At 39.5% G+C, this 24,095-nt stretch overlaps 1 long non-coding RNA gene across 1 annotated transcript in view; it reads right to left on the bottom strand.

Moving 5' to 3' along the window:
- The window catches only part of LOC143694356 (uncharacterized), a 31,059-nt gene that overhangs the window by 4,395 nt on the left and 2,569 nt on the right, over positions 1-24,095 (bottom strand). The window contains exon 2 of the long non-coding RNA XR_013182782.1: positions 3,439-3,568. This is a non-coding gene — a long non-coding RNA (uncharacterized LOC143694356). The remainder of the gene's footprint in view (positions 1-3,438; positions 3,569-24,095) is intronic.

Here is a 24,095-nt window from a genome sequence, read left to right on the forward strand (position 1 = left end):
TCTTCTGGCTTGTGATACTGTTCACAAAAGTCCTGGGTGGCCATCGTGGGACGAAGAGTGGTAGAACTCTGTGGCTGTGGAAGGCAGAAGTTTCACTTTTTGTTAGAAATATTAAAATCCTCAAGGTTCTGTATTTTACTTCACAGAATCAAGAAAGGAAGTACCGTGTCTGCCCTGATCTTAATGACTTTTCAGAAATTCAAAGATTGAACTTGGTGTTTCTTGGAGAACCTGGAAGGTGTTTGGAAGCGTGAAAGGGAAAATTATTGTCTGGAGGGCTGAGTTCAAGTGGGAAGCTGCATTGTGAGGAAGAAGCTCTTTTTCAGATTTCCTCATGAGGCAGTCTATGTGTTTCTTAGGATGTGCAATAGACCAGGAGGTATCTTATTGCAGTCAGGTTCTTTAGGGGTTTTTAGAGGTGTCTTGAGCATCAAACAAATTGTACAGTTTAAAAATAAATGAACTGAATAACTCAAGCACAGCTTTCAAATGGCCTTGGCATCATGAACTTTCAAACTGGAACTGCAATCTTGAATATGTTTCGTGAAGAAGTACTGGGTATTCCGGTTGAACTCCTTAGGATTTATGTGCAGGTGGCAAAGCCAATTATTGTAAGGGTTTTGTTGGTTGGGTTTTATTTATTTATTTTCAATTCTTCTTTTCCTATAGGCCTTTGTGGTTTGAATAAAACTTTATTCTCTACCCACAACTAAACCAGATGCTTTTGAGGAGTCTATTGATGTTTGAAGTTTGCCAGAGGGGATGATTTATAGCAGAATTTAACATTTAAGACCTTCGAAATGAAGCATTAAGAGCCAACACTTGCGATGATGTGTGCTAAACACTGGCTGTGAGTTCTTTGGAATTTAGGAACCTGAACCTTCTTGTACAGCAACAGTGCCTGTGGGATACATGTTGCCTGTGGGATACATGTTGAAGGCCGTGTGTGTAAGAGAAAGCGATAAAAACTAACTTTCCCCAAATTTTTGCTGTATGTTACCACAGGATAGTGCACAGAGTTGAGTGAATTTCTGAGCTAACTTCAGCAGAGACAGTTTGTGCTTTGCAAGCATCAATACCCTGCTGTACATGGGCTAACTGGACCAGCCCAGAACAGGCTGCTGGTTATGTCAGCACTATGCCAGTGCCTTGGTGGCGCTTTGAGCCCCCTGTTGAGAGAGGGACTGTGGCTGCCAAGGGATGTCAGATTGTGAGGCTGCATCAGAGCAAAGCAGGAGTTTTGAAACCCCACTAGATAATGGTCCTGAGCCATGGGAGCAGCTCTTCGGCCTTTGTCCTGCTTGATGTGCCAAAAGCAGCTGGATCAAAGGCCTGTTTGATCAGCCAGCCATGTGCTTGGGAGGTGAGATCAAGAGCACTGCACCTTGGTGCTTATTGCTCAGTGCTGAGCCTGGCAGCTGGAAGCCCACTGCGTGACCTTTTCTCGCTGGGCTTGATTGTGAGAATCTGTCTTGGTGGCAACCTGGGCAAGAGAATGGCAAGTGCCCTGGCACCATATGCCTGTGAAAACATTAGCCTTGAGGCCAGCAGGAGGCAGTGAAAACCTGTAGAACATTCTTCTTTAGTCTTGATTTTTTTTTATTCCCTTTTTTTTTCCCCTCTTCAGTGGCAAGATGTCAGTAAATCCTGTCATTTTAATCAGCTTTTCATTATAATATATTTAAGGATCTTAGTAAAACTCAGTACAGAAAGAAGTGTGAAGTTCCATATAAAACTGATTGGATTCTAAAGACATTTAAGTACCATTTTTGACCGAAGATCTGTGTTTTTTAAAAAAAGCAGGCCTCACTCCTACTTTTACCACCAAACTGGGTGCAGAAATGTGAAAGCCTTATCTATATTTATGCAGACCCCATATATCATGTATTGAGAGTCTTTTGACTTAATGAAAAGCTCATCCGGTGCTAAAGTTGGGATAAAATGGAGTTGTGGCTTCAGTTAGGATTTTTGTATGCACTGGGAAATGAAAGAGCAATGCCTTAATGGTAGATACTCTCGTTTTTTCACTCCTCCCTCCCACCTTATGGAGGAAGGAAAACTATTGTCTGCCAATTAATGCAGAATGCAAGTAACTGTTCTTAAGGTATTCATAGCAGGGATTAAACTAATGGATAAGAGGTGCAAATTCTTTCTTAAGAAATGTAAATAATTTGTTAGAGGGTTGATAAATTTCTAATATACCAGTGTATTTGAGAAAGGGTAGTACTGTTCTCACATAAGTTGCATAGATTTAAAAGCCAGACAAGATCATTAGAATGCTATCACTGCATTGTAACAAACTGGAGTATTTTACCCACGTGTTTTCTCAGTATCTTTTGAAGAAGCTAAGCACGTGGTTTAGGACAACTAGTCCTTATTTAGTGTTCTATTAACAGAGAATTCTCTACATCCCTCCCAAACTGAGGTGTTACAGTGATTAATTTGACAGATTGGTACTGTAGTTCCTTGATCTGTTTCATCTGGCATAATTCAATGTGTCTGCTGAAAAGGGCATTTCCACTGTCATCTATTTGCTTATTTTTGCCACTCCCTTGTGCCAGCTCTGGTTTTTGTGCTTCCTGGGTGAAACTGGGGTAGTTTGTTGCCAGATGAGTTTCCTAACCTGCATAAACCAAAGAATTAGTTGGCTTTCAGTTTACTTGGTTATTTGGTTAATACTGATGCAATGGAGATAGTGGGAATGAATGGCCAAAATATGGAGGAGAAATATGGGATTGGCCCCTTTAATCAGCAACACTGAGCAATGAGAGATTAAATGGATTATGGAATAATGGTATGCAACATAACAAGCAAGTAGCTAACAGCTGACACTAGACAAATTCAGATGTGCAAAAGTACTTGTGTGGCCAATGAAGATAAAGAATCCTTTGCTATCTGACACTTACAGTTGGAAAATTTTATTTCAAAGGTAGAGAATTTTTTGACCCTTACAGACTATATTACACGTCTTCTGACTGTCTGCACTGAATTTAGATTTTGTAAGGACAACCAATATTCCTATAGAGGAGGGTGGATGTTTGGATACTATAGGTGGGGGTGGGAAGAAAATAAAGACAACAGTCTTGAATCCTCACCCACGAGGTGAAATTCGTACTCTCTGCTGCCTGTTGTGTCAGCAGCTCACATTCACATGCCTCTAAACTCAGACAGAAGTGAACTCTCTTGCTTCCTGACTTTGAACCTTATCCACATGACAAAGCAAAAGTGTCTTGTGGGGTTCTTGCAGGCTGGTTCTGTGCAGGCTGGTCTGAAACTACAGTGATTTGTAATATGCTTTGACAGAGAGATGTTCCCATGCAATGTTTTCCTTTACTATAATTAGAAATCATGTTGTGTGAGTGTTGACAATCTGAAGAGGGCAGACAAAATCTTTTTTTTTTTTTCAATTTTTTCAATTTTGATTTCAACTGTCCATACCTTTGCTGAAGTAGATTTGGATGAAACTGACTGTTCTGAAGAGCAGTTGTCAGATGACCAACATGTTATTGAAGAGCTCTGATGAAGGCTGCTTTCATCAAACCCATTGTTTTCCAGGAGGGTTACACTCCTGTTAATATCAAAGGTATTGGGTTAATCCTCACACAATAACATGGTTTATACCTTTTGTACTGCACCTGTATTAGGTTTGATGCATGAGAATACTGTCCATAAGTGTCTCTTCCAAGAACTTGTATACACCTGTGACTCTAAATGCCCTGCAGTCTTTGGGGAATCATATTCTGTAGCTTTCTTTAAAATTAAACCAGCTATAACTTAAGAGAATTTTTAACTCTGAAGTTGCTATTAAAATGTCTACTTGTTTAAGTGATGCTATGATTTCTCCATGACTTACCAAACAACAAAAGTTGCAATAAACTCATGTAATTAGAGCCTTATTTTAACTCTTTGCTATGATTTAACTTCTGTAAGGATATACCTTTTATCATCAGTATTTGCTTGGCATCTTTTCATGCAAGTCAGGGAAGATGCTACTAAGCATCTCTAAACTTTTATTGCTTTTCAGAGGATGACAGATAATGAATGCTCTGATGAAACCTGGGCACTGAGCTCACGGGGCACTTTGCCAGCATAGCATAGCTGGTTTTGTAGCTATCTGTGTTTCTAACATGACACAGTATCAGAATGGCAACTGTAGACAACAAAGACATGCAGAAACATGCTCTCTGTGTTGGAATTTTTTTTTAGGTCCCTGAAGTCAGTTTAAACTTCAAATGCATTTTCATCACTAATTCTTTTGTTGGGTCTAACAGGAGCCTTAATGGGTCTCTGAGAAATGGGCTTGTATATTTTTGAGTTCTAGTCAAGAGTGAAGCCTTCCAATGCATTTTTTTCAATGAATTGGTATCTTCAAGCACAAATGCACATAGAGGCAGTATGAAAGAGACTGGAGAGGAATAGTCCCACAATATATAAATATATGCATACTGCCCCATGATAAAAATGAAATTAACATTTTCAGGTGTTCTGAAAGTGAAGAAACCATGCTCAGGTGTGCTGCTTGTAGGGTGCTGCTTCGTGAGAAAGGTAAGACAAAGTTTGCATGCTATTTGCCATCCATGCAGGACAGGCTTGGAAAGGAATAAAAACTTTGGAATTGTTAATGCTACTCTGATGAGACCATGATGGCAGGTTGCAGCATGCTGTGATTTGGCTTTTGGTTTCCTTTTCTTCCTCTCTAGCTGAAAGCTGTTGTTTCTCTCTTGAAGGAGCTATTCCAGTGGCATGAGAAAACTCCAGGTGTTTCGCAGGGATGCTTTCTGGGAGTTGGAAATAGGCAGTTTAAATGGCTAGTGTATGCGTAAAAAAATGCTGGGATTGAGGAGAGCTGTCAAGACGCTTGACCTAAAAATATGCTTACAGGTCAAATACGTGCACTGAAGGAAGTGACTCAACTGGTTTCATAAAATGGGTTGCTAACCAGGCTGTGAATCCACCTTACTGATAGAAATGTTGGAAGTTTGCCTCTCAGATAAAACAGGTCTGAATGAAGTTGTGAAGCCCTTGGGACTTGTCCTATGGGACAGAGATTCTGAATCCAGCAAACATAATGTTTTATCGACTTGGAACATAGTGAGACATAGGGAAGGTTCCAAATTACCTGCATTCTTGTGTGGAAACATTCTGCTTTTAAAAGTAGGGAACTCAAGCAGGTCTGTGTCCATAAATATTAGTGTTGGCAATAGAAGCTAATTTTTAGAGGTCAGATTTGTCAGTGCCCTGACCAAGAAAATTTTCAGAATTAAAAATGAACAAACAAAAAAACCTCGACCAACAAACAACCCCAAAAAACCCCAAAACCCACAAACCAACCTTCCCTTCTCCCTAGAAGCCCCACACCTTAATCTCACTTAGACGTGTATCATCTGGCTTCTGGCTTGTGTTTTGTGGAGAACTTAGACATTTGAAGTTTTGCTCTTACACATATACCTGTGCAAATACTCCTGAACACTAGATGTTCCAGATGCTAGTTTCATCTTTCCTACAGTTTATGATTGGTGTGTTTCAACAGGTTCTGGAGAAGAGATTAAGCTGCAAACAGCTGTATTGCATTCAGAGCTTGAGGAATTTGATTTTTGCTCATACCTACTTTTTTTTTGCCTCCTCATCTTTTACAGACTGGTTCCAATCAAATTGAACTACTGGCTGGTGATAGCGACTATAGACAAGGTTTTTACATGCTGTTAAAAATGAACAAAAACTTAGAGCACTTGCAAGTACTTAATGTGTGTGGTATGCAAGCAACAGATCATTCTGTTGCCAAAGGTTTTGGTGCTGAATGCTGCTACAACTTGATTTATATGTGACTGTTCAAGTTGAAGTAGCTATCCAATCTTGCAAGCTTATTAAAAAAAAATGCAAGTAATAGGAGTTTGAAGCATGACTTCACTGTCCTACTTACTTTCCATTTGAAACTGGTGAAAGTGGTGTTCAGTGGAACGTAGTATTCTCCTGGAAGCACCTCTGTAATCTGACTGAAGTGAGTTATTCTAATGAAACAGCAGACTGGGACTGGTGTGCTTGTAACAAAGCTCAGTTTACATCTCAGTTGTGCCAAAAAGTGTCCAGCACTGCTAAAAGGAGTAAAATTGTGAGGACACATATTGATAAGTTGTCCTGTGTCACTTTTTTGGTTCTGTGGACACCGCACTGTGCCCTGACCAGGGTTAGCTCGTGGCAATAGAAGCGGTTTGTCTCCAGAATCAAGTGTTCAGACATCCCGGAGCTTGCTAAGTGCCTCCCCATCTGCCCAACTGCCACTACCAGAATATTCTCTGCTTTCAGATTCAAACTGATTCACTTTCCTTAATTGAAAGTAATTCATATTTCTAATTTTATGTCATGTCTGTGCCCATGTAATGGAAAAGTGCTGTTACAGACACAATTAAAAAGAACCTACATACTAGTAAAGAGAGAAGCAAAACTGTTTATTAAGGAAGGTGATTAAAACACTTTGGAAATTTTAATATATATTAAATATTTATTTTTAAGTGATCCAGGATGTAATTTTTTGCTTCACTAAAAATTAATAAAATATGCATAAATTTTTAATATGAGAAATGCCTGGGCAACAACCTAAGGAGCAGCTTGAAGTTCAGCAGGTGGTGTTGTGACTTTATGGGGAGCTCCTAGACAATGTGTTAATTTTGTAAAGCTGTCCATATAGATAAGTACTGAACAGTAAGCCACCAAAATTTGGGAAAAAACTCTCAGAACTGGGAAGTCAGATGCAAATCCATCTTTGCCAGCAGAGGAATACAGGTTCTATGGGCAGATGCCCACTGGAGTTCTCCTAATCAGCCTCTGCTCAAAGGTTATGAAGTACAGTTCTTCTTGTGCTGGCAAACCAGTCCAGTGAGTGTGTAGAATTGCTAGGAGTATTCTCAAATAGCTGGATTTCATAAGCCTCTAAAGTATGATTTATCTAGACTAAATACATGTGACTGTGCCAAGACAGACTGAGCCACTTCAGTTCGTTGGGGGAGGACTAATCATTTCAGCTGTCTTGGTTGCAAACTACAATTATAATCTTTGTCAGGAGCAAAATGAGCAGATTTTATTACCTGCATTTTTGGAGAGAAAGTAAGTCAGTATATTCCTGTCCTAGAATGAGTAATTTTTGAATTGCTGGCTGAGTTTCTTTTTCTTCTTGCAATCCATCAACATCTGGAACTATTGTAATATGCTGCATCCCTCTCTAGTCCTTTAAGTATTTGTTTTAAAACTTTTGTAACAGAATATTTTTGTGCATACTGATTTTTACTTTTCCATTTGAAGGCAAAAGGAAACATAGGGGAAATTGAGAATAGCCTTTGAAGGATATTTGTCCCATTACTTGCCTAATTTCAAGACGTAATTGCAATAACCTTGTTAGAACACATCCATTTTGAGTACGGTTGTTCAACTGTGTTGCAAAAATGAAAGCTGGTCTTGAATTTTCATGATTCATCATTTGATTATTGTCTTCCCAAATTGATCCTGATGAAAGGATGAGGTTTTCTGATTTGCTTTCATTGTAGATGTGGTGCATCAAGTCAAGGGATTAAGCGCTTCTTGTTAAATGTACTCTTTTCCCCTCCAAACCTCAAGCAAAAAACCAAAACCTTGGATGTTCTTCTTAAGGGCAAAACCAAATTATCATCTTGGAGTCATTCTAGTACAATTAATGACATGAAAAGGTACAGCCAAAATTTGGTTCAAAACATCAATGTGTCTGCTTACTGAGGAAGAATCTGGCTTGTGTTTCTATGGAGTGGTCAGCTACTGATACAAATTCCTTCTCCCAGCTCCCAAAGCTACTGTGTGCCACTCTTCCTCTATACAAAGACAATTTGCTTTTCATGTAGTGATGAAGAATAATGTTTTAACAGACAAAGGCATTTCTAGTGTATTATTGTGCTGTCTTTTGAGTAGCACTAGATGCTGGGAAAAATGGTAATTCACAGTGTGAATGCTTCTCACCAGCAATGTGGATAAGAACTGAGCATGTACAGTCAGTGTTGCATACGGTACAATGGTGAACATTGTGGGAGCGAGAAAAACCCAAATTATAGCTCTTGCTGATGGCCAAGATACAAGCCTTTTGTAGTTCTTTAAGAACTACAAAACAGCCCAAACAAAATCCAAAATATTGTCACTCAAAATGTGTATGTCGCTGCATTTAATAACAATATGTTCATTTTTAGTGTTTGCAAATTCATGTAAAAATACACAACAATATTTCTGAAACACCTGTGTTCCTCTGCTTTTTCTTGTAAACTGATACAAGGCACAGGTGGCTTCTCATTAACTTATTTCACACAAATATAAATACACGGCACAGTTTCTCTTGCTGTAACTACATAATCCAGGAAACATGATTGCTACTGATTTAATGTAATCAGTGTTGTGAGGGGATCATTCTGAGCTCTTTGTGAATGGCTCTATTCTGAGGGGATTTACACCCCATGTAAATCTGATTTAAATGGGAGAGTGGTGGAATGTGGCTTTTCTATTTAACCTATGCAAAAATCTATATTCTCCCACCTAGGTTTCTCACTGTGTGATGGGATACTCAGCTGGTACGTGGTGGGGGAGGGGAAGAACACGAGTCCAATAGGGACAGGGAAAGTAGGTAAGGGACTATCTCAAACAGGCAAGTTATACATTTTGATTCAATATTCTGATATTCTTATCAAGGCTTTCCAGAATGTGACACTGACTCAAACCACGAACAATAAGGAGAAAACAGGAAGCATGTATCAATGTCTTTGTTGTTCTGCAATGGTTTCTTTTTTTTAAAGGACCAATGTTACAGCAGAAATAAAAATCTAGAAGAAAAGCAGCAAGCCATCTTAGGATGTAAAAGCAAATGCATTTAAAAAAATTATTTTAGTATTTTAAAGATTTATTTCTGTTTAAATTTATTGAACTATAGCCAGATTTATTCAATTAAGATAATACACTTCAAGGTTAACTACCATTTGCTGTTCACTTAGGCAAGCTATTGTACAGTTATGTAAATTTCATGAACAGAGACACGACTTGAGTGTCTTAATTACAAGCAAAAAGTGTCATTTAAATATGAATAAGTGAATAGTTGCCTGTATTTCCTGTTCACATTCTGCTGTCATCTTCAAGACCAAGAGCTAACTAGCCATCTATATTGTGCTTTCAGTTTTCTCCTTCTGTCTTTAAAATGAAGAAAAAAAAAAAAAGAACCACCACAACAAAGCCTGTCATATAAATGCATGTAAAGCAGATGATGCGGGAATGTCCTACCCTTAGAGTTGTTATTAGCACAGTGAATTTTAATTTACTGAGATCACAATGAATAGCTGTAAATATGCAGCATTTTCTGTGGATTTCTCTGCATTTCAATATGATATCTATATTCAAATTGTACAATCTATAACTTACTTGTAAGCTCCTTTCATAGTTACTTTCTGACAAGCCTGCTAAGGGCTTATTTTGAATGCTTCTATTTTCAGTGCTAAGACCTATTATGAATTCTTCGCATTTATTTATATACACATAGTTGTGTTCAAAATAGTCTGTCTCCTTTTTAATTCATAGCCAGTCTAAATCACATTTTATGCAACAAAAAGTTTGGTAGCAATATTCCCTCCTTGTCTTTCGACCGAATTCCCTGTGTTCCTGCCGTGTTGATAGTTGGGGATTTTTTTCCCCCATTGTTTTGATTTGTTTGTCTCTCCAAAAATGACCTAGAAAGAAATCTGTTGTTAATCACATATCAACGAGGGAGGGATGATTAGTTAATAAAAACCATGCCTTGTGTCTGTGGACCAAATGGCTAACTCTGGTTCTCAGTGTGCGCAGAGTCTTGAAAGACTGTTCCCATCCCTCAGTGATGTAGCCGCAGCTCTCCCCGAGGAATGAGAAGTTCACTATTCACTCTGTGCTTGCATCACCCTTTCCAACATGTTCCCACTGATACATTAAAGGAATTAATTGCTCATAATGATCTCACCATCTGTTAACAGAGGTTCATACCTACAGGCTGGTGGCATGTGGTGGTCCTATTCAGAAATCAATAGGCAATGCTGGGGGAACGCTTTCCCACATTGCCTTCCATTGCACTCTGAAAAGGGGAGGAGAGCTCAGTGTTGGCCATCTGCTCCTTGTCTTTCTGTGCGAGAGACCTTGATGCAGTCCAGCCTGGCTCTGATCTGACTCCAGTCTGATTGGAATGTGGCTGATCTGAGAGCCTCTCAAAGCTGTGAAAGTGAGTCAAAAGGAGATCCCCATTGTCCAGCGGGGCTGAAAGAAAATGATCACTTTAAAATTCATAACTCCCAGGTGCCCGCCATCTATTCATGGGAAAAACTCTCTGAACTTCTCTTCATTAAAAAGAGAGGGAGTCCAGCTAAAAAGAGAGAAAAGGAAGTAGTTTGTGGGAAATGTGCAAGGGATTTCAGGCTAAACAAATGAGGAATTTGAAATTTTTACTTGTATTAAAGGAACCGTGTAAGGAAAGGGAAGCATTTGTAAAAGCAGGGCCTCTGCTTCAGGGGCCCTTCCCTGGGGTCCTTTAGCAAAATAAAAAGGCTTTTCCCACCACCCCCCCCCCCATACCATCCCCCCCCAGGAGTTTTTCCTTCCTTTTGCTCTTTCTTACCTGTGTAAATGAGGGTAGGAATAGTACATGAATTAGGCTGTCCCTGCTTTATGTGATAAATTAGAATGCATTCAGTTTGCCCACCTCTCCTGCATGTATTTTATTGTTTAGATTGCATAGAAAGCTAACCTGATAACAAATGTAAACTGAAGCTGAATATCCTCATGGAGAATTAGCCTAGTGAGGGAGTGGAAGGGGTGTTCTGTCAGCTTGCTGCCTAAACTCTTCCCTGCCCCCATGTCTTGTAATCTGAGGATTTACCTTATCACAGGAGGGATTTTGGTCTTCTTTCCCTCCCCCACTTTCTCCATCTTTTACCTCCCCTGAATGTTGAGATAGTGCTGAATCCCTCCTCATTCCTCAGACACTTTACATGTGCTTCCAAATTCTGTGCTTTTGCATAGGTCCTCACAATATCTGGAGTGGATTTATGCTTATTCCTACAATGTGAGATGTCTTTTCCCTCTGATGCTGTTCATGTGGCTGGAGGTAACGAGGACTGGAAGGACCTTGCCTTCTTAAGGCAAGAATGGACTGTTTTGACAACACTTCATCCAACTACCTCTTCAACAAATGACTTTGAACTACTCCTGGCAATTACAGTTCAGAGCCTCTAGTTGTAGATTGATTGAGTATCTTTCAGAAATATCCAATTTCAGTTCAGTGGTTTCCAGGAGATTCATCCATTGGGAAACTCCATAGGTGATCTCTTTCCAGTTTAGGGTACCCATTTCAAGTCTTGTTCTGTTCTTTGTCACTACTGAGGTTAGACATATTTGATGCCTGATAGCAGGTAGTAAGCCACACAGTGTTGTCTGATGGCGCATGTATGTGCTGTCAGAATATAGTCACTTATCTCTCACCAAAAGTGTTTGTGTAATTCTGGACGTGACGCTGACCTGCTTTCCCTGCTCCAGAAGTCTCTTAGCTTATGATGCACCAGTTTTCTTCATTTTCCCCTCTTACTATATCATTTGTTGAATACAGTGATGCTGTACAGCATCTTTTTGATTTGTTTTCTTTCAATCTAAAATGTAAATAAATTTTCCCACTGTAATGTTGTTCTGTCCACCCCAATTTCCCTTTTAGATATCTTTGAGATGGAGCCAGCTCCCTCTGATCACTATTTCTCTTTTGTTTATTATGCAGTCTGAGAGGCCTGGTAAGAAATGTTCTGATTCTCTTCTTACCCAGAACTGGTAAGCAATGTTCTGGTTTTCTTCTGACCCAGAAATTGCTGAAGAAGTAGGTACCCATTACCAAAAAACTGAGAAGCAATGTCCCAGCAGACATGAATGCTTGTCTTGTAATTTCGCGCTAACATGACACATCTCCTATTATCTACTTTTAATGTCTTTTCCAGCTCTTCTGTGGTATCGTTATCAGTGTCAAAGATATGTTTATGTGTCTTCTCTCTCTGTCTTCACTGTATGTTCATCAGGTGAAGCACTCTTCTCACCATTACCAAAGTCACTCTTGGCATTGTAATTTCTGGAAACAACAGACCAGCCTGACCCTGGCTTACCTTGGGTGTTGGGAGGATACATTGCAAGTCACATTTAACAGTCCACTTTAAAACAAACAAACAAAAACCCCAAACCCCAGCCTTTAAGACCAATGAAAAATGAGAGCTTCAAGCAATTTACATAATGTGTGAATGCTGGGTGTAGATAGTGCCTACCCAACAGAGCTTTTGGTCAGCAAGGCATTTGGAGGAGGTATAATCACCCTTAGGCAGACTGTTCAAACTGATCTTGGGGAATGAAGAATCATGAAGATTGGGAAAGACCTCCAAGGTCATCCAGTCCAGCCTTCAACCAAGTCTCACCATACCCTCTGTACCATGTCATGAAATGTCATGTAGACTTTTTTTTTTAAACATTTCCAGTGATAGTGACTACTCCACTTCTCTCAGCAGCTGGTTCCAATGTTGACCCACTCATTCAGTGGAGAAATTTTTCCTAATATCCAGCCTAAACCTCCCAAAACATGTGAAATTCCCAAAAAAAAAGTCATTTACTATTTCAGTTATTTGTTGCTGAGATAGTATAACACCATGCATGAATCAATGTTTGAAAAGCGGTAATATTAAAGAGCTCTGTGAGAACTGGCATGTTCAAATAGCAGGAGCTAAAGCTAAGAGAGGGGTCCACAGCTCCTGTAGGGGACAAATTTGTCAGGAAAGAGTGTATGGTGGTCACACACTGGGGGAGAGAAAACAAGGGACTTAAAATATCAAGGCTATGATTCTGGGACCATGACTTTTGAGGAGCAGATACAGTGTAGATATTGCACAACATGGTACTGCTTACCTTTATTGATTTCCAGAATGTGCTTTCTCTGTGTTGCACAGTTCAAATATTTGCACTCTAACACTTTAAGAAAGATCTGTTAAAATCACCTGTAGAGTTTGGAGGTTTTGTTAGTACCCTGCAAATTTGTGTGGTTTTGAAATTATTTCTTTGGTGTTTAAAAAATATTGAGAGGATACTATCAAGAATATAGCTGGATAAACACTTGAGTCAGCACAATTGAAGGATAGTGGCCTAGAGTAGGAGTAAAACCCTCAAAAGTAAATGGTATAAAGACTTGAATCAGATCTGTCATTGGTGTAATAGTAATGTACAGTCACAGCTAAAGATCATGCATCTGCTACAAAAGGTAGGGGCATATGCTGTTGGGTCTGGTAACTTAAGTTTCAGCTTATATGTTTTCTGTTTGTTTTGGTTTTGTTGTTTTCAATATCTATATTCAAATATATATAATTTTACAAGTGCATCAGTAATAAACTTGAGGAGTCTTTTGAATGAGGTAGATTTTCTTTAGGGCATAAATATAGTGTCATCCTGTCTTTAACTATTTTTTCATAGTAAACACTCAAGAAGCAGAATAATCCTGTGATTGTGATATAAAATCTGAGAAGCAAATATGCCATACAATTGCTTTAACATAAAATCTCATGTATGGAGCATTATAATACTGTTCAAAGGAGCAGGCATGGGAAGAATTCCCAGGAATGTCATTCCCAGAATCTGAGACACCTACCACTTTGAGAAAATGCCATGTGGCGATGCTTTACTGTCAGTAAACACTGTACAGGTTGCCTTGGAGAATCTGCTTGCTGTTTTCTCTACTTTGCCTGTGAGGTGCTTCTCTGTCTCTTGTTTATAGAACCTGTACAAGGCACTCAGGCACAGTTCTCAAGTGGAGAAAGACACATAAGGATCAGCACTTCTGGGGATTTTTCAAGGACACTGAAGTGGGTGAAGTGTTGTTGAATTCCCTTTGACTTCCTACTCTCTCTTGTAAAACCAGCATTTGTGTGCCTCCACCTCTCTGTCCTGAATGTGCTGAACTTTTATATCAAATCCTTTCACCTGGGGTAGGATGGAGGGAGCACAGCCCTGCAGGGGAGTCTGTGATCAGGATATTGGCTTAGGCTATGTGCCTGGTGTTTATTGCTTTCCAAAACCCCAGAGAAATGACCAAGATGACCACTTGTTTCCCTTTTTTTCCCCTTCTTGGTGATTTCCTGTTGCTAGTACAAACTATAACAGTTCCAACAGGAACACTTGAAAAGGGAGATACTTGGTGGTTAGATAGTCTTGTTGCTGTGAAAGAGCCAGCTAGGCTGGGGGCTTGAATCTGGGTGTGTGCCCCATCTGAGCTTCCTAATTACTAGGCTTTAATAAGATTGGAGTGGGCAGAAGGTTCACCAGTGAGAAATGGCATCTGGACATGTGATACCTTCTGAGTGACTGTGTTTTGTTGAATGGAAAATGTGAGTTTAGTAAGAAAATTTCACAGAAGCTCTGTTCCAAGTCAGTTCACAGTAAAATGCTGTGTACATAACATACAAGTTAAAGTGTGAACAGCAGTCAGGCTTGAGTTCCCTTCCATTCTTCTCTTCTTTCTTAGCTGCGCACATTGAATGGCAGAGAGAGGGTAGGGAAATGATGATAATGTGCAGCTCTGTATTAGATATTTCAAAGGCTGTTAACTTACTCAAAACAAATTTATTTTGGAATGTACAAAGGGTATTTAATTTCAGTTTTAAATCTCTGCCATGCTCTGTGGTTCTCCTTTTATTTTGAACTCTGATGAATATGAGAGCTGGTATTTTTCCTCTCTTTCCCTTGCTCTGGAAGTGTCACATTGGTGACAGAGCCCAAGCTTTTTGATTTTAAACAAAACAGAAAAAAAATTATGTATTAAAGTTAAAGCTTTAAGTGTAGGAAAATTTGTAGTAACTAAAATGTATTACTCATTAAAAGATTTCAGAGTTCTTTACATTAGTTTCCATGGATTTTGATGCTGTATATTTTGCATGTGTTCTTCTTTCTGGATGTGTACAGCAGGTGACCAGTATTGCCTTAATCTGAAACACAGCTTTGGACTGGCAGGTGTCAGTAAGTTTGTTAAAGCATTGAGGTGTTTATGATAACTTGATAATTGTAGCAGTTTGTTAGGTTAGTTAATTATTATTTGGGAGAAGAGAGGCTACAGGCTGAATTGTTCTATAAGAAAACAGAGTAATTAAACAAGATTGAAATTTTTTTTTTCTCAAACTCAGTTATTTAGCTTCCATTTCATGTCCTTGCTTATACATGGTTTTTATTGTGGTAGTTCTTGACATATTCAGACATATAGTCAGATTTACAGACTGTTTATGCCACAGGCAGCCCCAGCCCAATTGAATGACATCTTTCACTTTGTGCTCATTCACACGTGGGAATGCAGCTCTAACTTTGCTGGACTGCTACTGCTGGACTGCTACTGCTCTGTAGGCAGGGAAGAGATGCAGAAGGAGATTTCTTTTTTTGTTTCCAACAGTTCACTCTTAACAGTTTGACACAGTGGAGAAAGCAACTTGTGCCAAGTGTGAAGCTGAAATGAGTCAGTTTCTACTTCTCTTCAAATTCCAGGGTACAGATAAAGTCTCTGAATTCCAGGTTTCTAATTCTGCCCTTTTGGCAGGCCATGGCCAGCTCATCTGTAAGTGTTGAGAAAGTTGCAACTAGAAGCCCAAGGATTGTGGAGTCTTTGGGCACAGTCATTTTCAGACAGTTGCTTGCCAGGGTCTGCCTTTGTTCTCCAAAAGGAAAGGTGATAGGAGCTCGGTAAACTTGCCATCAGCAGATTTTGATTGTTGGTGGTTCAGGAATCACCTCATTCTGGGAAGGCTTAGCACTGGATAGAGAATGTGCTCATCTAGCTACGATACTTTGCCTCACATGGAGTACCAGTAGATCCTGTAAATTGTTTTCAAAGTGGGGATGTAACCAGTGTAAAGCAGGAATATATAAAGGCAATTGTGAAGTTTAGAAAGGTCTGGACTGGACTTTATGCAGCTCACTTGGTCGAATAGGCTAAAGAAGAGCAATAGTTCTGTGTGGGGAGGCTACCACTTGCTGAATAAAGGGGCAGTTTGGAAGGAAGTGAAAAAATAATTATGAAAGCTGTGGACAAGAGGGATATAGCTGCTGGGAAATGGCTAAAATGGCGGAATAGGTGTGTTTCAGGTGCATCAAATAGCAAACTTTCACATTACAGTGAAAAGCTAAGGCTGAGTTTACAAGGGAAAAAATTAAGCTGCTGTTTTGATGTGCTCAGAATTGGGACGGAGTATGAGATGCTGTCTCCTGGTTGCCTACAGACCCTTCCTTCACTGGGGTGGTGTTTTTTGATTGGATATTAAGAAAACATTGCTCAGTGAAAGGGTATTTAGGCATTGGAACAGACTGCCCAGGGAAGTGGTGGAATCACCATCCTTGGAAGTGTTCAAAAGATCTGTAAATGTGGCGCATGAGGCCATGATATAGTGCTGAACATGACAGTGGGGGGTTAAGGCTGGACTTGATAATCTTAGAGGTTTTTCCAGCCTTTGGCTTTTCATAATAAATGCTTTACTTTTTTCTAATGTGTTATTTTAGCATATCAATCATAAAAATGAGGTTGGGGAGTATTTTTTCTTGACTTACACCCTCTGTTTTGTTAAAAATGCAAGATTAATTTTATTCTTTAGTGGCATGCCTCTTCTTTCTTGATATGGACTTCCTAAGTGCTGGAAAGATGCTCAGGAATTCCCATGCCACATTCCATTTGTTTATACATTTGTGCAATATGTTGTCGAACTAAAAAAACCAATTCAGACAAAACTGCCCAAAAAAACCAAAAAATATCCATCCCAAATAAAAATTCCAACTGAAAAGCCCCAGTCATTTTTAGAGGCTTTTCAGAACAGCTTTTGAGAGATAAGAGTGAGGTAAAAAGTGCAGTGCAACAGAATATTCTGACTGCAATAATAGGTGTACTGAAGCCCCAGTGTTATGTTTAGGATGCTGGGGATAGTCTCAGGCATTTCTTCAGAATTTCATTCTGTCTCTGACTATAAAGTCTTAGTGCTCACAGCAACAGCCACATGGGTCTGCAGCAAAAGGAGAAGTGTGTCCCATCACTGGATCATACCTTCACAACTGAGAAAAGCTGATTTTTGTGGCATGTTCAGGTGCTCAGTAAGGCTGCATTATTTCAATCTGGTAGAGGGAATAGATCCCTCAGTCAAAGAATGTCTCTAACTACTTTCTAATGCGCTATTACTCTGTGTGTATGCATGTGTGCTAATTAGCTGGCAAATGCATTGGAACACCTGGGTCTGCTCTGTGAAACTCAATTTATATATGGACTTACTTTGGAGGGAGGTCTGAGAGGGTACCAGTGGCAAAACAAGATACATTTGCTGGTTGCTAAGTGTATATCAATTTTGAGGATCTGTCTAACGCAGATACTCAGTGGTGGAACTTGGATATCCAGGCTTATTGTTCCCTTTACTTGAGAAACCATATTTTAAAACAGTTTCTCCATAAACTATTATTTGTAAGAATGTATATGTAATTGTTAGTTCTATATTTATTGGTATGTGCTTAGCGCTGTGTTTCCCTACTGAGCAGTGAGTGTATTTTTGTATTAAAAACTTAGCATAAGGGCCTGTTTTCAATAGTGGGGGTTTTTTGGAGTAATTCTTCATCCTTTATATTGTACATAAAAGGTGAGGAATTATTAAAGAACCAATTTCAAATGTGTATTTTTAATTAAAATGCAGTCTGGAATGGCTTGTATTTTCAAAGACAAGGAAATAATCATCACTATCTTAGCTAGGATGTGAGTTAACATTTGCACCAGGCATAGATTTTTTTTTTTCAATTAGCACTCCCTTAGAAAACCCATTCCCTCCGCTTTTGTCAATGTGCTGTAGGAGAAGAAGAGCAAATAGATTGGAAATGCTCTACAGCTCAGGCTCCTGGGAAAATGTAACAGGTGTTACAGCTCAGCTGGGTATGAGCTTTATGAAAAAGACCCTCTCAGACTTTACCCATAGAATTCCCTTTCCTAGCCAGAGCTTCAAGTAGGAAGAAACTAATGACTTCATTACCATCTCAATTCTGGGAAATGCTTCGTCCAGACCTGAATCATTAAAGGAAAGGTATAGCACTCTGCATGACCTTACAAGATCAAAATGTTATTTAGAGCAATTCCATTAGTCAAGGCTATAAACCTGAAAGAACACACCCTTTTTCGCTGGCTCTTAGGCCATAAAATGTGTGTGTATGTCAGGAGGAGCAGGGCAGGAGGTGGAGGCTGTGGGGGGAAGAGAAAAAAACATATTCTGCACTCTTTGTGCAGCACAATTTCCTAGGCTTGCTTTGAAAAGCCTCCACTTCCAGCACTTCTTCCCTTCACCCTGTGTTGTGACATGCTTAGTGGCTCTTGTTGTTCTCACTCTTCTAGGGGCTTCTTAATTGGGTGTGATACTGAAGCCAAGAATGATGTCAAAATTTCAAACCATACAAAGTGAAATATATTTCTTTAATACTGTAGTAAGTATAAACAACTGCTTTTTTAAATTGCTGAATTTATTGAATCTTTTACTGGCTTTGGAAAAAACAAGTTGCTATCACGATATACAGAAGATTGACTTTGGGGTTATTTGCATTTTCTCCATTATTGCTTTTGCAGCAATGAGTAAAAGAAACCCTGCTTGGTTAAGCTGTGTTTTTGCTAGATGTCTGGAATTTCTTTTCATAATGATAACACTGGATTTGAAATCCTGGTGCAACAATCTTTCAGTAGTGGCACAGAATGTTCACCTTTGGGATAATTTTAATGGACCTTTTAAATAAGGAAAAGCTAAATGTTTTTTTCCACACCAGCTGCCATGAAGTCTTTTACCTCTCTGCACAACCATACCTCCACAGGTAAAGGTGGGCATAAGCTAACAGAAAGAAATGTATTATGCCTGTTTTAGGAAAATAATTGCCAAGAGAAAACAGATGCATGTTGCAATGTTTTGGAGGTTTGAAGTCTCAGTGATGCCTACATGTGTGCAATACCTGAATCTTGTGCCCAGAAGGAAACTGTCATGTACACCACTCCAGTGATGTGAGTCACTGACTCACTCCAGTGATGTGAGTCAATCTGGTATCAATGTGCATGTGAAGAATGCTGGTTTTAGTGACCATGTGTCTGTGTTGGTACTTCTTGGAGTAAGCCTTTAAAAGACAAGGCTTGTCCACACAGTGCAGGACAGTTTACTGGTGGTCTCACAGCTGGACTTCAGCTGGATGTGTCTCTTCAGTTGGATGTGCAGTGGTTACTAATGCATTCTGGCCTCTTTTCCAAAGTATTCTTACCCTCTAGCAGTCCATTTCTACACTGGAATTTTTACAACACATTACCATAGGTGTTTTAGTGATCCTTTCTCAAACAGGTGAAGTTGGAGATTGGTGTTTGAGAGAGAGCTCACTGATATGCTTTCATTAAAACCCCATAGGATTTCATTTCCTTCTTCTTGCCCTATGACACTGGTTACTCATTTTCATCCAGTGATCACCTGGTTTTCCCAGGTTCTCTTCCTTGTCCTTTTCTACTGATAACTTGTAGCCTTTAGAATGGCATTAGCCCTGAACTATGTGGCCTTGGATTTCATAGTATTGATGTTCACAGCTATTTGGTCCTTTGAATCCTCAGTGGATCCCAGTTAGTCCACCCTAATGAGCAAGTGCAACAGACACCTCTTGCTTCCCATGAGGGTACAGCATTTGGCAGGTTTGTAACCTCATGCTTATGCCTTGTTTAGGCTACAGCTCCTAGACCGTGAAGTTGGAAAATGCTGTGTACCTACTAATGATAGCTTTGATTAAAGGAAGTGGGTCTTTGGGCCTGAGCCTCCTACAGCAAGCCTGAGAAGTACTGTGCTCCATAGGTTAGGTTAAGCTGTCTGTAGGAGCAGGATAGTTGTGGTACCAGGATGTTGTTTTCTGCGTAATTACCTGCTATGATGTTGCACTTCGATGCTCAGCTCTAGTCTTATTGTGTGTGTCTTTTTAATTAGGCTTTGCTTCCAAAGCCCTCTCATTCTGTAAGTGCTGTTGTGTGTTTTATCTCTTAGGTTACTGTGGTGGGTGGCAGGCTGTTTTGTTGAGTTCTCAGAGAAGGATGAGAAGGCGTACGAGCTAACATCTATAGTCTCCCCGAAATATGCTGATGTGACAGCTTCTTGGACTGAAAATGCACACTTCTGGTAGAATTCTTCTGACAGGAAAGGCAAGCAGTTCTGTCACTTAAAACCAGCACAAAACAAAACCCCCTCTGAATATTGATTTGTGATGTTAATTTGTTTTATGAAGAAAGTAGGTGGGTTATTGTGCAGAAACGCTGAATGGACTGTATGCTGCTGTTTGCAACCAAGAACAAAAATATTCTTGCTTAGTTTAACCTCTGAAAGGCAGAATAACCCTTAGAAAATCCACACTGCAAATATTTGCTGTTTGGAGCACTGCTGAAACAAAATATTCAAGAAGAGAGCTAGAAAATTGCTAAGTATCCATTAAGAAGAAATACTGGTGGGGCCTTAATAATGGAATGCCACTGTCCTAGTTTGTACCTCACAGTGGCCTTTATCCAGGCAGCCAGGAGGACTATTCTAACAGGAATTACTTAACCCTTTTTGGTGCCTCTCTGGGCAGAATACTTTTTCAGGTAGTTCAAGCACAGATTCTTTCATCCAGGCATTTTCCATGGATTGGTTTTGTGCACCTAAATGAAAGTAACTTGCACTTTTTGAGCTTCAGCATGGTTTTATGTTTTGAATGTATCCATTTATGCAGCCTTGTTGTGATGAGTCCATTTTGAGGATGATGTGCCTTACAGGGGAATGTGAAATTTTAGGTTTTTGAGGCTGTGTCCTTACCTGTTCTTGCAAGGCATGACATAGAATTGGAACAACTCGGTAACTGCTCGGTGACCAGTTTGCACAGAGTAATCAATAAGATAGGGTGTTCTCCAATTGCCATCCTGGATTTGATTATTGCTATTGAAAGAAGTTTTCTCTTGATATCAGTAAATGCATTGCTAATTGTCTTGCTCTGCTTGTTTGCAGCTTGCGCATTCTTGATGCTATTTCTCACAAATTATGTAAAAGCACCATTCATTGTTTGTTTCATATGGTTAAAAATATTGGTACAGCCTGTCTCATATCATATCACTGCTTGAAAGGTCTAGAACATCTGCACAGAATGCTAATGTCAGAGTGCTTTAAAGGATTTTTTCTTCATTCCAGTATTGGTCTAAAGTCAGGACTTACATAATAGCTTCTTTTCCGACTTGTGAATAGATGACAACAGTCTTTTCTTTAGCAGTTTATTGTGATGTGTATTAAAAAAAAAAACCAAACAACCCCATTTAGAGTCTAAGTATTGACTAGGGTTTATTTTAATCAGGATAAATTTATATATCTGTGTGTAGGATCGTTAAAGTAGCCATTTTCCCTTCACCTGATGATGCTTGCAGTTTGTATTTCCTGACACCAGAAGTTCATTGTATTTAATAAGCAACTTCCTATTGCATTAGCAAATTTCCATCTGGTTGGAAAGGTACCTGATTCTATTAATATATTTGTCTTCACGGCTATGATGCAAAACATAATTTGCTTATAGCTTAGTAAATATGGCTAATGCAATGATATGTACATCACATTACCCACAAAAGGATTTTGTGTTGTGCAGGGTACTTCTGAATTTATGAATGAACAGAGAACAGGAGCAGAGAGGGGAGAGAGTGGCTGCTTCTACAAGCCTGGTGATGTCCCAGAATTTTACAGGGGCTACAGCAGGAAAATGAAGTGGTAAAAAGAGGAAATAATATTTCTGTCTGATAATGTCAATGCTGTCTGTGTGTGAGAGGGACAGGGGTAGTATCTACATTTTACATGTGAGAAGGATTTTGAGTGTTATTTGCCCTTTGGAAAAATAGAGAATGGGATGATAGGACATCTCCCTGAAATTTTACTCTGTTACAGCTTGGCAAAGCAGTCTATAAAGTAAAACTATAAGATAATAGCATCATAAAAATCTGTTTTAAAGCCATAGAAAGGGCCGGTGAGGAACTTCAAAGTGTTAATGAGAATGGGATTTTCGCACCTGAGTTTTATCAGTCTCCAAGAAATCTCAGCAAACAAGTTATCTGTGTGAATTGTATACCTGATGGGACAATATACATCATATTTCACTCTGTCCCTTTTAGATGTGGAGTCTAAATGAGGTGTGGATGTCTTTACTGCCCTGCCTGTTGTCACATATGAAGTCTGCAGTAGACGGGAAAGGCAATTGTTTCAGAAGTTCAGGGCTGACTCCCTGAGACATTTACAACAAAATCCCTTTTGGGAAGTGCCATACAGAAACACTCCTGCTCCAAAGAACATGCAAACTAGATGTGAGGAGAGGGGGATGAAAAATGTTGCCCTAGGAAAAAGGAAAGTCAGTAGCAGAGTTTTTTGGTCTCTATGTATAACAGAAAAACCCAGGCTATATGAAATCACATTGGCCCTTGCTATTAACAATAATGTGGTAATAGCTGGCTCATGGCTTCCCCAGTTCATGGAAAAACCACAAAAAAGCTGATAAATTATTTGCTATGTGTTTTGCCACCACAAATTAGAGCATTGATGAGGCATCCTGCAAAAAGCAGTGTTTGTCTTCATGAAGATGTGCAAGTATATTTACCAGAGTACTAATGAAGGGTGCTTGTGAAGGAAATGAAGCCTCAAGTGTGTATAATTATGTCCCTTTCCTTCCATGATAGCTGCCAAGTGCTAGACAACAAGAGTCCGTCACCTATAATAGCAACAGGGATTTTGATTGTTTTCTGCCATTTGCTCTGTGTACTGAAAACCCTGCAGGAACCTCTTCTGTAAAAGATGACGGGTGTCAGGATTAAATTCGAAAATACACCCATGTTGTTTTCAAAAATGCATGAATTTAAAGGTATAAGTTGTACTGGGTATGTTATGCCATGCTGAGCATTTGGCATCAAGCATGTCTAAAAAATTCATGTGAGAACTCTAAATACATTCCAAAGTCTGTTGTTAAATTCATTCTTAATTAGGATCTATGCAAAACTAGCATACTCTGGTTGCTTGGAGCTGGGACTGCAAAAGAAGAGTATGGTAGGGTCACTCTCTGGGAAGGGAATGCCTGCTTTAGTTGTCAAGATAAAGAGCTTGGAGCCTATCTTGGAACTGCAATGTTTGACAGCTTTGACTGGAGTTTCCTTCTTTCATCATATGTTTCATAGAACAACCTAGCTCTATATAAACTCTATACACTAATGAAAATCCTATAGAGTGTCAGGTTGCAACTGTACACCATACTGAGAAAGGATATAGCTGCATGGGAAAGCACATGGTGGTAGAGTTCAGAATTTGTCCAAACAGATGCATGTGTTGGCTGCATCACTGAAAATAAATCAGTCCCAGAATTAAGTAATGTTCTTTCACTCTTTGTTAGCAACTAGGTACTATATGAAGGGTACAGTAATGCAGTAAAAATCAACTACCTCTGTGAAATAACTATACTGAGAATCTATCTTTCCTGATAAGGACAGTATTTTTTTTTCTTTGGGGGGCCATGATCCTTCTCTTGCTGGTGGGAGAAAGAGGGTGAAACAGTTTGGGAAAAAAGACAACTATAAGCCTGTTGCAAATTCTGGTTTCAACCATACATAGCCCTCTGTGTTCAACATCAGTGTTTATCTAGGTGTAATCTTGTTAAAATTTTTCTTCTTTGGTCTTTATGTTAAACTGCCACTAATTATATCTTTTGGGTTAAAACCAGTCAAACTGAGCATCTGTTATGTTTGTGAGCAGCTGGCTAATGCATCTGGGCAAAACTATCCCTGGATGTGAAGAGAAGTGGAGGATGGAACAGTTAATTGCCTGAGGATCAGCTCACTGCCACTCGGGAGGCTGGTCTGTGCCTAAAGCTGTTCTATGGTGGGCCTGGTAAGAAACCTGGTGGGCTGAAGAGGACAGTGTGAAGTGTGACTGTCATGCTGACCACCAAAGCTATTGCAGAAATGTGTTTTAGGAGCCAATGTCTGCTTTTGGGCCAGTGACTGTGCTGTG

This window comes from Agelaius phoeniceus, chromosome 1 (genome assembly GCF_051311805.1).
Source record: "Agelaius phoeniceus isolate bAgePho1 chromosome 1, bAgePho1.hap1, whole genome shotgun sequence".
Taxonomy (NCBI): domain Eukaryota; kingdom Metazoa; phylum Chordata; class Aves; order Passeriformes; family Icteridae; genus Agelaius; species Agelaius phoeniceus.